At 38.8% G+C, this 17022-nt stretch overlaps 1 long non-coding RNA gene across 2 annotated transcripts in view; it reads left to right on the forward strand.

Moving 5' to 3' along the window:
* Window positions 1–16132, forward strand: part of LOC107498964 — a 58931-nt gene extending 42799 nt beyond the window's left edge. Inside the window, exons 1-3 of one of the 2 annotated variants that reach the window (XR_004955408.1) lie at window positions 11026–11755; window positions 12761–12811; window positions 15847–16132. This is a non-coding gene — a long non-coding RNA (uncharacterized LOC107498964). Of the gene's footprint in view, window positions 1–11025; window positions 11756–12760; window positions 12812–15846 lie in introns of those variants that run through there. The other variant, XR_001594167.2, reaches the window with a different exon arrangement.
* Window positions 16133–17022: the final 890 nt, after the last annotated feature.

Consider the following 17022-nt stretch of genomic DNA (forward strand, 5'->3'; position numbering starts at 1 on the left):
ACCCGCGCGTCCCCGCAGAAGATGGCCCCTTCCGGAATGTCGGGCGGAGGGCAGTCCACAGGCCGCGAACTAGCACCTTCTGTGTGGGTTCCACTTGCGAGTCACTGAGTCCCTTGCCTTCCTGTGCTAGGACATGTCATTTCAGTAGCTCCCGGTCTCCATATACCGTCCTCCGAAGCCCAGGATACCTCTCCTTTCCTCCAGCCTCAACTTTATCTATTGTTTGTGAGCAAAATAAACCCACAAAAACAAGAGCAAACAATAAAACAAAACAAAATGTGCAAAAAAAAACGAGCATTGTCAGCATGCATTCAAAGCTTTCTGGCCTGTGGCTTTTGAGTGTTTAAATCTGCTTTAGGCCGGAGAAGGGGAAAGTAGCCAATGAAATACCCGTGAGAGAAGAGTGAATAAGAGATTTGTAACTCATCTGATAATTCTGTCATAGGCAAAATATAAACTATGAAAATCTCTCAAAACTGTTTTATTACATCTGTTTTGCTGGTGCTCTAAACACAGGCTACCAATGCCTGCTCTGCCTCCTCAGAAATCTACCCCATTAATTTCACGTCCTCTTCTGAGCATGCAGTATTTTTTATCCTCACTGGCTCTTCTGCATCAGAACACATCGAAGGAACTCGAGCATTTATATCAGAAAACAACAACAACAGAGCAACAATGACAAATTGTCCATGGCTCGTATGTTTAGCTATTATATGTTTTCTCAATTTAAAGACCCAAATATTTTGGCAGAGCTTTCCACACTGACCGCTTCTGTTTTTACTTCTTAAAAAAAAACCCTGAAGTTTGGCATATGCCCTGCTTATTTCGCTGAGCAGGCTCCAATCAAGATAATCGATCACATTCAGTTGCTACATCTAATCATATGCTGATGATCCGCTGCTTTTTGAATCAGGCAATCTTATTTAAACTCTCCCTTCTTTGCCTCCCATATCATGTTCTTGTTCCTCCAAGTCGTCTGAGTATCGGGCGTTCGCCTCCTCTGGCCCATTCCTTCAGAACCTACCTTCTTTAGAGTTTCCTCCCAACTCTCTTCCTCTTCTGCTTCACTCCCTTTGGTGCTTGTCTTAGTTTTATCCGAGCTGCTATAAGAAAAGTACCATAAGCTGCGTGGTTTACGAACAGCAAACATCTATTCCTCATAATTCTGGAGACTGGGAAGCCTGGGATCATGGTGCCAGCAAGCAGACCTGCTTCCTAGATGGTCATCTCTTCCCCCGGGGCCTCTTTGATAAGGGCCCTCCGCCCATTCATGAAAGCCTCACCCTCAGGCCTTAGTCAGCACCCCGAAACTCCGCCTTGTCATGGCATCACCTTGGGGATTAGGATTTCAACATATGAATTTTGGGGGAACACAGACATTTAGTCTGTACCAGTGCCCTCTTGCAATTCCAGGATTTCATATTTCATGACATCATATTTATAGCTAAATGCTACCTTTTTTTTTTTTTTTCTTTGAGCACTCGATCCATATAACCACTTTTCTATGGAGTTTTCTTCATGGAAGGCCTAGAAATAACGGGGATACAGCTTCATTTAAGCACAAGCAGGCTTTATATATTAGCTTTTGATATCCACTTATTCTCGCTCTAGTTTTTAAACTATCTGAAGTCCTAGGATAATTCACTGGTGTCTCCACTCACCAGTAGGAGAAGAGATGCAGCCGTTCACAGGAAGCAGCAGCAGCCGTCCTGAACATGTCCCATTAAGTATATCCATGCCATTTACAATGACGCTTGTATCGAGTTATCGAATTTGAAGTCCTAATGTGGAGATGACCTGATAGAGCCTTGGAAACTTTTTTAATGAAATACTTTCCAAAAAAAGAGAAAGAACTTGACCTGATCCGATTATGCTTCGAATTCCAGTATGGACCATCTGAAGAGAGAGAGAACTACACATTGAACTGGAAAAAAAAAAAAACAAAAAAACAAAAAGACAAAAAAACCCTGCCTCGATTTCTACCAGGCATACTGAAAATGCTATTTATAATTTTCTTGGTTTTAATTAATCTACTTTTATCTAATGAAAAAAAAATGATTGAGTTGATTGCTTTTCACACTGTCCAGGAAAGGACCACCCAGAAATAAAATTGACACTGGAGTCAGACTGTAATCCCTGAGTGGCTGTGGGTGGCGGGAGCAATCTGGTGTCTCTCTGGTAATTTCTGTGCCCAGACGACGTGACTTTCATTGGGAGGCTTTCTAAGGTGTCGATCACCCTGAATTCCCACTTAAGAAGCAGAGGCTGAGGGGGTGGAAAAAACCCACCACCACAACAAAAAGCATTAACTCCACCCGGCAGGAAACTCTTTGGTTGGTTTGCATGTGTTTCTTGATGCCATAGTTTTCAAACCAGGACATGCTCAGAAAATCCCTGGTGAACTTCCTGGTTTCCATGGCAGTTGTACTGAAAACAAACAGATAGAGAATGCCACTCAAAAAAATCTGTGTTTTTTTTTTTTTTTAAAAAAGAGCCCTTCAGGGTTTTTGACAATGCTTGTCCTTCAGCATTTCTTTGGCAAGTATTTTGTTCAACATATTTTTATACTGCTATGCCTGGGACATATGTTTTCTCTTGAAATCTTGCAAACATCATGCAGCCGGATGGCAGGGACCCATATATGTCACTTCTCATCGACTGGTGGTCTCTCTTAGCTTTATCCCATCCATTTCTCTGTGTTTTTTATATGAGTTAGTTGTAGCTGGCATTATTTATTCAGTTGCTTAAGACAGACAGTTGGGATTGTCTACGACGCATCACTCACTTCACTCATCGAATCAACTACCGAATCTTATCCTAAGATTTGTGTCACTCCCGTGTTTTTAATGCGCCGTTCCTCCTCTGCCACTTCTCAAGTTCCCTTCACCATTATCTCTCATTGTGGACCACATGGGTTTTATCCAGCCACCCCCATTCTTGTGCGTTTGGGTACTCCACTCTCCGCACACATAGTGGAGTGAGACTGTCATTCTCTTGATTAATAGGTCCACCCACCCCCATTATCTCAAGATACAATCCAAAGATTTTTCAATGGGCTTTCAAATAAGACCTTTACGTGATATAATGACTTCACTAGTAGAATGAAGCTCCTTTGTGAGAACTTAAGAGATTTCCAAGTGGTATATCGGCACTAATGGTTTTAAAGGGATTCGTTTCCTGACCTTCAAATTCCGTATGTGTTCTTTCTTAACTTCATGTAAATTTTCCTTTGTCACCTTCCACATTATAATTTCTCTTTCCTTACTTTATGGGGAAAAAAACCCGCATATAATTCACTCATGCTGAATCTTATTATGGCACTTTCTTCAGCTGAACAAAATGCTTTAGGGCAGCTAAAAATGAAAGATTTATTTTCCCAGCGGTCTCGCTGCCTCGCCCTGTCTTAACCATATTGCCATTATACATGAAGCATGACTTTAGAAACGGGTTGTCTGGGCAGTTGTTTGGATGCTGCGAACCCGCACGTGCTTGCAGAGTGTGTGGGCAGGGAGAGTGACAGTCATTTTCTTTTAAGGATCCCACATCTTCCATCCATCGACTTTCAAAAAAGGCAGAGATTTTAGGGGAGAGTTTGATGAGGCAAATCAAAAGGAGTGTTTGCTTCAAAAAATTAAATTAAAAAAAAAAAAACAACAAAACTTTTTCTCCGATCTGTCATATATATGCAACTTATTTGGGATATTTTCATGCCCCTAAGATGTGCATTATTTGGAAAGGAAAGCACTATTACATAGATTAGAAGAAGCACATGCTACTGTCATTGATACATTGTAAAGCAATTGGGCTGTTTTCAGGGACTGCAAGAATTTTCATGTTATAGTGGAGAAGATCGACAAATAAAGATGTCGTGTGGCTCTTTCACAATCCGGTGTGCATCTTACAAGTGATTAATACCCTTCATTGTGTGATCCAGCTTGGGTAAGGTCAGGAACTAGCTTTTCGAGAAATCCCTTCCCAGAATGTTTTAAGGCGGGAGTGGCCAAAAGAGGGGCCCGTGCACGATTTTGAAAGATGAAACAAAGCAAACGCTATCGAAAGGCTGTCAGTCAGATAAGGTGACAGGAAGACCCCTGGAACCCCAGATTGTCTTCTCTTACCTCTTCTTTGCATCTCCACTGCTGGCTCTGCTGATTCTACTGGCCACCAGCGGCCCGGCCCACCAGCAGGTACCCGGGGTCGGCAGCCCGCAGGTGGCTCCTGCGCCCGGACAGCCGCTGCCCGAGCTGGCCGTCTCCATGGACCTCTCAATGGCTTGTCCCCTCACAGTCTCGTTTAGGTGGTCAGACATCTCAGGTTCTTGGATTTTCCATTCAAGTCCATCTCAAAATGTGTAAGATGTGCGTAGCTTTTCTAAATTATTTTAGGATGTACCTTGAATGTAGAGGTTTGAAAACAACTGACATACTCTTTATTTATTTTTGTCAGACATATCTTTGGTTATCCATTCCTAATTCCATCTCTATTCCAGCCATACTAAACTTCTCGTGATCCAAAATTGCTGTGTATTTTTTTTTCTGCCCTAAGCTTCCCAATTTCTCCCTGCCTGCTCCCTGTTCCCAAATACAAAGCCGTGCCTTACCTCTCACATGCAGTTTTTATTTTTCATTTTAGAGTAAAAATATCATCCTGGGCAGTATCGGTGACAGATCAAGTGTCTCTCCTAATGGCTTCTCCAAATCCTGTGCTTATTGTAGCCACTGTACTTGTCCACTTACTTGACAGTAGCAATAGGTCATCCATTAAGCTTCCGATACAGTTTCTGTAAAAAAACTGAAGGTACTCACTAAACGTTACTTGAGAAAACATCTGATTAAAAATAAATGAATCAGTTAATGCATCAACAAATGCTATGACAATATTTAACAGAAATAATAGCCTAGGAATTAAAAACCAGAGAATATAGCTGTATCTCTTAACTAAATCACTTAGGTATGTGTATATATATACTTAAATTATGTCTAAAATGCTACTTGCATTCAAGTCTAGAAAAATGCTATTTTATTTTTAGAAGTTTAATTAACTAATATTTATTTTCTCTTTTTTTGCAAAGTTATTAAGACTGGAAGTAATGTTAAATGAATAATGCTATTTTGGTTGTAGGTAAGGTAATTTTGAAATGATCTGCTATGCATAATGGACAAATCTCTCTATATAATGCTATGTTTTATAAAATATATGGCTTGATTTTATAAACTCAAATAGTTTTGTTCAGAAAAGATTAGAATTGGCTTCTTGTGGGAGTGGTATCATCTACATAATGGTATTTGTGATTTGCGTTAATAAACAACGATGGTATTTAATAGGCTACTTTCACTGGTCCTACTGTGATTTCTTACTAGAAAACAATATCAAATTATATTTTATAACAAACAAAACAGAAAAATAAGAGAGTTATAGAAATGAACTATATAGGGCAATTATATATAGGTTCTGAATTCAATTACAATCAACGCTCAGCCAGTGATATTTGAAAGAATAGCAAGGTAGATTTATAGAATAACAATAAAGTTTTTATGAATATAATGAAATAATCAAAATCTTTTCTATAAGTAAAGTAACACTTAATTTCATCTTAGCAAAATTATATTTAGGACTCTATTGTTATACAATTATAAATACTTAGGACTCAGTGCTCATAAGATTACACATTAGTGATATCAGATAAATCAATTTATAGAGTCATACTGATATCGCCAGTACCCTACAATTACTTAAAATTGAATTTTCAAGATTATATTTGATGTATATGCCAAATTTGAAAAGGATGCGCCCTCCCCCAGTCTCTAAGGGAAGTGGCTTGAGTTGGAAGGCGTGTGCTTCCCAAAGGGCCAGACCCTTACAGAGATTCTCTCCTACCATTTCTTCCTGCCCCCTGCTGGACATAACAAGTTCTTCCAAACTGGGCAAACTTTATGTTTTTGTAAGTTCAGGCTTGGTGCCAGTCAACATTAAGTACCTTCATTTGCTTTGCAATACCTACTTTAAGGAAAAATCCCTCCAAAAATGATTTTTTTGAGGGGAGGAATCTATAAACTGACAATCCAATTCTAAAATGTGCGTGAAAATGCAAAAAAAAAAAAAAAAAAACCAAAAAAACAAAAACAAAAAAGAACAAAAAACAAGAATAGCCAAAACAATTCTTCAAAGAAGAACACATTTGGAAAACTTTTACCACCTGACTTCAACTCATTTTAAAAGTGCAATAATCAAGATAGTGTCGTATTGGTGTAAAGACAGACATAGATATCAATGGAAAAAAAGAGAGCATCCAGGAGCAGATGCACACACACTACATAGTTGTCCACCAAAATATAAAATAACATGAGGGAGGAACCTCATTTGTCCTGCTCGCTGCTGTATCTCTTGCTTAAAGTAATGCTTGGTGTACATGAAAATTCAGTAAATATTCGATGACTAAAGGAAATCATTATGAGGGTTACCTCTGAGTCTAGCATCACTCAAAAAAAAAAAAAAAATGGGAAGGGCTGCCTGACTAAAATATACAGTTATTGTATCAACATAACAAGGCACTCTAGCAGGCAAGTTAATTCTTGAAACACTTCCATATGACCACACAGGTGGAAAGAGAATAGAGTTTGTCCTGTGCGTTATAATTTAAAGCTGAGAGAATTCTTTATGAGATGAGGTGGTGTGAGTTTAGAAAACTGATAGAGTCTCTAGACCAATTACAAAAGGGTTTCAGTGAGGCACATGCTTAGTTGATAAGATAAATTAAGAAAGATGGGTACAAAAGGTTAAACTGTTTAGGCAGAAATTGTCCCAGAGATGCAGGTTCCAACAGGTCTTTGAACATGATGCCACAGAGATGAGAAATTGAAAAGGGTGAAAAGCACTGCCCTGAAGGAAATAGAATAAATAAATGTGTACAATGAAGAACAGCAAGTCGGGAGAAATATTCTGAATCCTTTGTTTATTCTGCTATTTTTCATTCATCGTTGACATGGGGTTCTGTAATAACATATCCACACATGTGTTTTATAATGGTTCGGGTCATATAGATGCATGCACGCCTGCATGTTTTAGTTTACTAGCTTGTAAATTATTAAAAAATGTTTGTATCTATATCGATAAATGGAATGGCCTTTAATTTTGATTCTTATTGTGTCTTTTACTAGTTTTGATCTTGAGTAAAGCAGAGTGAGTTAGGTAATATTTCAGTTTTGGGAGTGTTTACATACTGTAGGAGCAATCTGTTTTGTGAAAGTTTTATAGATGTAAACTAACTGAAAGCCATCTGTGCCTGGTGTCTCCTTTGTGGGGACACTTTTAATCAGCACTATATTTGCATAGGATCCTAATAATAGCTTTTATGCCTTTGTGTATCTGTAGCTATGACCTGTGTAGATCTTGATCAAGGTTATATGTACCTTTCCTTTCTCTTTTAAATAGCCAGAGAGAAGAGGTATTATTCAGTATATCGCAATGAAATTCAGGTTGCATCAAAAGAGGGGGCAGATAAGGTCAGCTTGGATGTGTGCTAAATCATTACTTCCTTTGGAACAAGTCCCCTCTTCCAGTAATTTAAATATAATTTTTCACAAAATTGCCAGGTGTTATTAGCATGTGATGCCAGGCACATTCCAGCACAGTCATTTGCACTTAAAGCTTGGTATCGAGTCTGGTGTGTTGATATCATTAAACACGTTAATGATTTTAACATGTTTCTGAATTTTCATTGTTATTTGTACTCTGACCCGAGGATTACTTAGAGATGTGTGGTCTCTTTCTCAAACTTTTGATGACTTCTAGCTGTCTTTTTATTGATTTCTGCTCTTTTCCATTTTGATCTTATAATTTCAATTATTTGAAAACTTTCAAATTTTGCATTATGTCACATATATCGGTCATATACTGCTTTGTAACAAATTACCCAAAAATTTAGTAGCTAAAATAAGATTTATTAACTCACAGTTTCTGTGGGTCAAGAATCTGGGTGTGGTCTACCTGAGTCCTCTGGCTTTGAATCTCTTCCAAGTTTTTAGTTATTTTAAAGCCAAACTGTGAGATCTTGTGCAAAACTTTTAAAATTTCTGAATCTGACTTGGATCATCTTTAATATTATCAATCAAATATTATCAAAATATAAATTTTATTAATCCAACTTGACACTTTCTACATGATTATCCTTATGTTAACCTTACGGCATTGCAATTAAATAAAATATCAAAGTTACCCCTCACTGAGTAGAAATTACAACATGGCTAAAAACATAAGCTTACTGTGAAATGAAAATGAATGACATGTAGACATTAATAAATGTTAGATTCATCTTCTGACTTCTTCATAGATATGTCTATGATGCTGAAGAACTTTTAAAGTTCCCTTTGTTCAGAAAATCCCAATGCTTTCATTTCAACATCGACTTAGCTTTCTGTCTTCTGAATTTGCACCCTTTCTACCATCTGCAGTTATCCATAGAACTTGATTATAGTTGGAAAAACAATTACTCCCTAGCAGCCAGTATGTTCATTTATATTTTACCAATAACATATTAAAATTTTATACTAAATTTTAGTAAATTGTTTAGATGCATAAAATTTGTTCAATGAAAACTTAGGCCAGATTTCTGCCTCCATCATTTATTAAATATATTACCTCAAGAAATCTGTTTACTTACTCTTCTGAGCAACTTTTTATTCAGTGTTAAAATAGTGATGGTGAGGATGATGACGAGAATGAAAAATAACCATACTTGTTTCAGAGGGGTCCTGTGAGAATTACTCGAATTAATATACTTGAAAAGGGCTCTGCAATCTGATGAGAGGGATACATATATTATTATTAGTGAACAAAGGGAAATTTATGGCTAGTATATCTATAGCATTTTAACATTTTAGACATACTTATGTAAAGAGAAATACCATAATTTAGATGGTATTTACATTATTTTCAGTTCTTCCGTCATAAGAGATTTATGAAATTCTGAAGCATCTCTGCATAGAAATACAGCCGACCCTACGCAGTCAAAATTCTGCAGGTGGCGTAACCCTACTTTAGCTGGCCTTTCGCATCTGCCGATTCAGTGAGCTGTGCATCGGCAACGGTATTTTCCATCTGCGGCTGGAAATCCGCAGTTGTGAATGTGGAAATATTATTTTCGATCTGAGGTTGGTCGAATCTGCGGATGCGGAATCCTTGGATAGGAAGCGCCCACGGCATTCGGACGCTGCCTGTTAAGTGGGTCCACGCAGTTCAACCCCATGTTGTTCCAAAGCCAACTGTGCTGCTTGCTGGTGGTCACCAAACGTACTGAAGCAGCCAAGGTAACCTCATATTTAGGCCAAGACACCTGTGCTTCTCTTACACGTTAGCTCTTTGTGTTGTATCAGTTACCTGTCGTCTTGTTAAAATTAACGGTCATGTTTTGTTATTTTTACTGCCGTTTATTAAAATGACCTCAACTTTGATATAACTGAAAATAAGTGAAGCAACACATATAATTCTCTCCAGAACATGCCCTAGCTCCTCAGAGCTGAGTTCATTTTCTGAGACTATTTCTTCTGCTAGAAATTTCTTTCTCTTTTCTCCCCTAATTAATTCCTGTGTCGCTTTTACAAATTAATTCATATTTTACCTTCTCTTGAGAGTTTCTGTAATAATTCTGAATTACCATGATGTTTCTGTCTTTTAAAATCTGTGGCTTTTTGGGGGGTATTTTTCTGTGATATTTCTCGTACTGCTGCTATATTGCTATGTAAGTCGAATTGGTTTTTCGTATCTCTTATCTCTAAGTAAACTAAAATACTGAATTGTTCACAGGTGTGTGTGTGTGAGCGAGAGAGAGAGACTATGTAAATATATAGTACTTGCACTTAATGAATAGAATTTGTCGAAAGATAGAAGACTAAGGATTTTTCTTCTCTTGAGTCATTAGGACACAATCTGAAGCTTTAGCCATATCAAGTTTTCATTTTCTTGTGTGGAAAAAAAAAAAAAGCCTCAGACAAGAAAAAGTGGGAAAGATGTGCCTTAGTTAGTCATATGTTGGCCTTTCAGCCGAGAGCATTCATTTATACTTAGGCTGTAAAAGTAAGCAGGAATTGCCATCATTTACCAGTGATGCACACTGCCTGGATTTACATATGTCTCCAGACGGGTGAGAAAGTTGTGAAAATTTGTCAGCAAGTAGCACTGTAGCTTTTGAATTTCGTAGAGTAATTTCTCACACTGTCACTTGATGCTTTAGTTCTATGAAGCCTTAAAAAAAAATGTGCGAAAGAGACCAGTCTTGGAATGCATTTTTTCGTGGCAAAATACTGGATGATTTGTTGTTTGCTGGGGGCGGAATATAAAACAAGCTCCGGGCATTTCAGGACCAGTAATTGACTAAGAGGAACCATTTGTTTTGAAACAGTAATTCAGTTATTTATTTGGAAGAGTGAATTAATTATTAGCTATTAATATATGGCATATAGGACGTGGGTATGAAACGTTATTCATTAATTGATATCACAATTGGATAATATTTTACTGCTTTTTCATCTGTAGCTTTGTTTTCTATACTACCGTCACAGTTCAGATCTAAGCCTTTTTCACATGCCCGCCTGTCATTATCTGATAACTGGCCTCACCTGCTACTTCTGGTCTTTCACTCCTACAATCTACTCCCCACATTGCTCCGGAATGATCATCTAAAAACTGAAACCTGATCATTTTATTCCCTCGATAAATACTTTGAATAGGGTCCTTAACCTAGAGAATGAATTTGGAACTCATTCTAATGACATTCAGAATATTCTTTGCAACATAAGCCTTCCTCCTCCTGGATTTCCTTCCTCTGTAAGCTCCGTGATAAGCCCCGTGATAAGCCCTGGCCATCTCCTGAGCAGGCGAGATGGCTTCTCATCCCTGCACCTCTGGGAAGCCTCTTTTTCGGCCTGCCGAGCCTCTCTGCCCCACTACTAAGTGAGTACATATTTACATATAGTTCAGTATTTAGTCAAGAACCACATCGTCTCAAGCCTTTTTTAATCCATTAGTGTTTCCACGTGGAAATGACTGCTTATTACCACATTGTGGCCTCATCGTTCCGGGTACATATTTTTATTCACTTGATAGTGAGATGCACTGTATTTATCTACGGACTTGTCTGTTAACCTGCTCTGAACGAGGGGCCCTTTCAGAACAGGAAATATATATTGTCTACATCGCTAACTTATAACATGCATTGCTCAGTTTATGTTATAAACTACAAAGGAAAAAAAAAAGTATAAAATAACTTAAAAAAATAAATAGCAGAACTGTAGCTCTCAGTGGCGGGAATGAAATTCAGATCTAGATATGCTTCGATCCAAAACTCAGAGTCTTTGAAATGCCGACATTTAAAAGTTTAGAACCTCAACGTACTAACAGTTTTGACAGGGAAGAAAGAAATGTGCGCTCAGAAAGTGACATAGGGATCTTTATTTTTCTACCTCTGTTCCCCCCTCATTATTCTAGTGCTTAGTGAGCGTACCCCTTTACAGTGTCCCAGCCACACAACACCGGCTGCAAGGACTCTGCTCCTTCGAGAACATTCCTGCGAGATGCCAGGGGAGATGAAGTTTCACAGCCCGTCCACACCTGGGAAACTGCAAGATCTGGAAGAGGACAATAGCTGGAGATAATACATACACTCTACAAAAGGACTTTTATCTCCTCTTTTGCCGTCAAACTTGCAAGAGTCAGACTGTAAAGCCATGTTCATCTGCCTGCTGGCTGTGCTGGCCTCGCGGTGAGGACCCATGAGAAGTCCCTCCTAAGTCTTATCTCCTCTTAATGCTTTATCACTGTGGTCCATTGTTTCCAAGACAGCTTCTCCAGTTACTCCAGTGTTCTTTTGCTGTGTGACTTCTTCCCTTCTCCTGACAGGAGCTGCCTTCTCTTCCTCTCCCCTTGTGGCTGGGTTTGGTCGACACAGGGAAGTGGGGGTGGCAGTGTGTTGATCTGAGAGCTAGGTCTTAAGTGGTCTTGAGGTGCCCAGGTTGGGTCGACCATGTACGAAGGTGATCGAGTTGGCTGGAAGAGGGAGGCCACGTGGCAGAGAGTCAGGGACCCCAACGGCCGGTACAAACTGCTAGACACGTGTCCAGGTTATCGGGAACTTCGAGCCCGGCACAACTGTCCGCTGGATGTCTCACAGAGAGAGCCCGAGTGAAGCAAACAAACAAGAATCCCAGCCAAATATGAAATCACAATAAACAGTAAACTGACATTTTAAGCTGCAGAATTTGGATCGCTTATCACTCAGCAGAAGGTAGCCGGAACAGCTAGCTTCCCTTCAGCACCTAACGTGAATCAGTGATTCTACACATAATAGATCAATGGGAGATTATGACAAGTGTTGTCTTAATAATTTTTAAAACGTTGTTTTCTCTCCTCGCTTTCCTGCTCTGCCTTCAGACAACCAAGCCCTTTCTCTCTCTGTTTTTGATTGTTAGAGCATGAAAAACTATTTTACTTTTCAGCACGCAGATATTTGCTGCCCATGGGATGAAAAATATCTTCGGAAGTGCTGTGGATGCCGAGGAGGGGTCGATGTGGCCCCCTGAGCCCAACGACCCGGCTGTAGAACAGGACCGTGCTTGCCCGAGCATGGACTTCTCGGGTCACTTTTCTCTTCATTTTAACTCAAAACACTTTGATCCTAGAAACCCGAGACTTGATGGCCAAATAGTTAGAAGCTCTGCGCCATTTCCTGCCACCTGATTTCTCTCTGCTTTCTTCATTCTGTCTCTAGAAACACGGAGATCGTCTTTCGCTGGAGACTGACAGTGCCGAGCCTCAAAGGGTAAGTCAGTCCTTTGGTCCCCACGCCAACCAAAGCTCCATGGCACCAGGAATCAGGCCCACTGGAGTGGGGGAGGAAGAGGGATGAGGACGACATTCGTTACATTTTCACATATATTTATCAAAGCTCGACAGCTGAAAACACTGAGTCTGCACAGTGACTTTCATAGATGGTACCAGCTAGCCGTTTTTAAGTTTGAGAATCAATACAGATGGTTTGTTCTCCAGCGTCGTAAAAAGTCTGGGTGGTGCAGCAGCATCTCCGGCCGAGCCCACGTGGGGCAGAGGGATTCCAGCCATGGAACAGGTACATCAGGACTTCCAGCTCTGTTCCCTGAGTATTCGTGTTCGGGAGCACATAGCTTTAGTGGATGCTACTGCATGTCCCCTCAGAACCAAAGTACTCATTCTGCAGCCACAACAGTGTTAGCTGTAGCTGGGTGATAGCTTTAGGCGGCTTATGTCTCTCTGTGGCATTGCTTTTGGCCACAAGAAGCTGCCTCTCCCAAGATCACACCCCTTCTCCAAGGGCAGCTATAAGAGATACATGGTCCATACTGAAGGCCAAAGCCAGGTGCCATTTCTTCCACTCAGTACAACTCTCAAGGGTCATCCCAACCTTAGAGCTCTCGCCATAAAGGATTTCAACCTTTCTATCTGCCCAGATTGATGCCTTTTATCCAATTTGGAAACATTTCAGCCACTGCTTCTTTGAATATTTTCCCACCTATCAATTCTTCCCCTCTGGAGATCCATCATATTAGAAATGGTCTGGACTTCAAGTATATGAAATAGTTAAACATTTTATTTTCTTATACTTCTGCATACTGCCCTGTGTATACATATTTTTTCAAATCCTTTTCCAGTTAAATAAGTTCTCCTTGCTTGTGTTTAACATCCCATTCATCGCTATTTTAATTAAATAATATTTTCATTTCTTCAAACTATCTGGTCAGTTTTGATAATAACCTGAAAAAATAACACCCTTTATTTTTAAACATATCTAACACGCCTTCATATATGTTGTATCTGATGATCACATTGTTTTCAGAACAGAGTTTCTAGGTATGTCTTTAATTATTTTCCCTGACTCTGCGCCATGTTTAGTGGTTTCTTTAATGATTTTTAATTGTAAACCTTTGGTCCCTGAAATAGTATCGGGGGAAGTCTTTGAGGATTTCCTTTGACTGTGCCAGGTGCCTGAGAAACTGTAGCTTGGGACCTCTCTAAAGTTTTCTCTTTCAGTGTCGATGGGTCACAGGCACAGGGTGATTTCCGGCTCCCACTCAGAGCCATTGGAAGCTGGCGGGAGGCAGTACTCAGAGGACACGCATGTTCCTTTGCTTCTCTCCTAGAGTCAGGGGTGGACAGCAAGTTTCCTTCATCATGTTTCTGTGGGGATTGAAGGTGACTCTCATCTGCCATCGAATGACCTGGGGTCCTGATTGATGAGTCGGGGCCCTGGATTTGTGTGTTGGCCGCCAAACCCGGCTCCACCCCTGCCCTTGTGTCCTGTCCCAAAGAACCTAAGGTGCAGGTCATCTTAATGCATTCGGCATGTCCGTTTATTGTGTCTCTTCCATCCTAGATTAGTGGCCTCTTGAGACTAAGGGCCGAGTCTTTTTCACTTTATGTTTTATGAAATACATTATGGCATACATTTAATCAATGTTTACTGAATTAAAGTTATTTATATTTTGATGTAGACTCAGTCTTCAGTGGAAATCTCTTTAACTTTCACCGGGGCAGATTTCGTTATCCCTTTTGGCTTCTATAATGCTGTGGGCATTCTTCTACTACTGCATCTCAGATATTTCAATATATTTTTTTAACACGTGCTTCCTCCACTGGATTATAGTATTTCTGAGGGAAGGAGATGTGCCAATTTTACACTTTTATCTCCCTTAGCACAGTGTTTGATGCACCAGAAGAAGTTTCAAGCTTATCTTTTAAATATTCATGCATTTGAAAAAGAAGGCAGAAATAAAAGGGAGCTAAAAAAAAAAGTGATCAAAGAGAGAAGCAGAGTAATAGTTTACTCATCTGTCCCACGTGCGTTTCTTCATGGAATGCTTTGTGACTGACTTACGTACAGGCTCCCTTTGAAGAGCTTTAAATCTTTGCACACTCCAATTCTGTGCCTTGGCCTGGTCAACAAGATCAATATTTCACTTACTTATCACTCGTTATTCTACTTAGAAGAGCCAAGGCCTTATTTGTAAGCCAGCCAAAGGGCCTGCACTCCAATTATGTAATAATTAAAATTTTCTGGCTTCAGAAGTTCCTCCATTTCAAAATGAAAATCAATGAATGTTACATGTTTAAATGAGCAAGTGATGAGATCGAAGGCAATTGCAATTCCTAAAACACTCTTTGGAGGAAAGAAGCCTACTTCTTGGGAACATTCATATCATGACTGGAAAGGCATAGTTCTGTTGTGTGTGGGCTGTATTATAATCGAGGTTTGTTTGTTACAGCACCTTACTTAATGCAACCGGTGATTAATTTTAAAAACTAAAATGTTATGCCTCCGCTACAATGTCTCCTGTTTAGAGATTAATTTCTGCATGCTCAAACGGTAATAATAAAAATGAAATGCACTGTAATAGATGAGATAAAATGATGAAATGAACAGTAAATGTGTATTCAAGTAGAGTTTATATCCTTTTGTAACCTCTAAATTTTACTTTTTGAAATATTGATTTTATTGATGTAATTATGCCTAGAAGACTGATTTGTCTAAAAGTCTATGAAATATGACAATTAATATTTTATCAAAATGAATCCATGTCCCCTGGCTCCTGAATAGAACCCAAGAATAATGTTAGTCTTGAGGCTAATACTCTCGATTTATGATTGATGCTTTTTTGAGAAAAATAAAATAAATCTTGCTAGGTTTGTATACTTCCTTTAGATTAAATTATACACAATGCATGTCAGTTTGACAGAGCGATTCTTTGTAAAGGTAATTAACACAGGAATTTGTTAAATAAGCACTATATTTTAATCGCTGTTATGTTGCTGTTTACTTTTTAGTCTGGAGATGAAACACTCAGACGTTCGATAACGAACATGTGTGACTGCCATCCGTTCTCAGGTGAGCTCAGTTAATAACTTTTTTTCCTGAGGATTGTTTCAGGATAGATGGATGAGTATTTTGAAAACCTTTCTCACTTTTCCTCTTGCCATTTATGATCACTCGGTGTCCACGTTAAGTTCTGTTACGTGCTCAAAGATGCCGTGTATTAATACAAGCCTCAGCAAAAACAGGGCTACGATGAGTTTACTTGCGTAAAACTAATGTGGATGTGTATTTTTTCCTGTGTTAGCCAGGTCCACGCTTGCATGGACCTGGCTAACACAGGAAAAAATAGTATCCAACATTTTGGCAAGTGTTCTGTTACCGACGCCTAAATGACAAGCCACAATTACGCCATTCTTATTTTTGAAGTCAGTGACCTATTTGCACGTCATTGACGGGGGCACCAGAAGCATAATGGTGCCTTTCACTAGAGAAATGTTGCATTTTTAAAGTTGTTCCTCGAGCCAGCATTCACTTTTATTTGGTTGAATGAAAATTATATTTTTATGAATGTTTCTTTCAATATTAAGTAATTACAATAGTTAAAGAGTGTAGCACCTTGTAAACACATTAACAGATCCTATGTTAGATAACAAAATTTTATTTTCCATTATGCGGAACTACATGAGAAACTGGCATCATCACTGACCCTTGACCTCATATTAAATTAATGTCTAGAGAAGAAAAATTGATTTCTAATCACTTCTTATTCTGAAGTCTTTCATTTTCTTTATTAATGTATTTACTGAGTTGTTAGTACAAAAGAGAATTATATATATGTTTAAATTTAGTATACAATTGTATTTTATTTATATATACACACGCATATATCACATATTGGTAAGCAATCAAAATGGTTATAATGATTTAATTGTTCTTAAAATTCATGCATTTGAATTTTAAAGTAGGCTCTGAAAATAATCACTATTTAACATAATGTCTAGTAGAGAATGGCAGAATAGAAGGCAGCCTGCTAATCAGATAGATTATTTTAAACAGTGGCAACATGAACAATTTCTTCTGGAAGTTCAACCTATAAAGTTTTAAAAAGTCTTAATTTATGTGACACTGTCTAATAACAAGAGTGAACTTATATCGACATGCTGCGTATTTAAGGTTACATGCTATAA

This window comes from Rousettus aegyptiacus, unplaced genomic scaffold, assembly GCF_014176215.1.
Source record: "Rousettus aegyptiacus isolate mRouAeg1 unplaced genomic scaffold, mRouAeg1.p scaffold_m13_p_18, whole genome shotgun sequence".
NCBI lineage: Eukaryota > Metazoa > Chordata > Mammalia > Chiroptera > Pteropodidae > Rousettus > Rousettus aegyptiacus.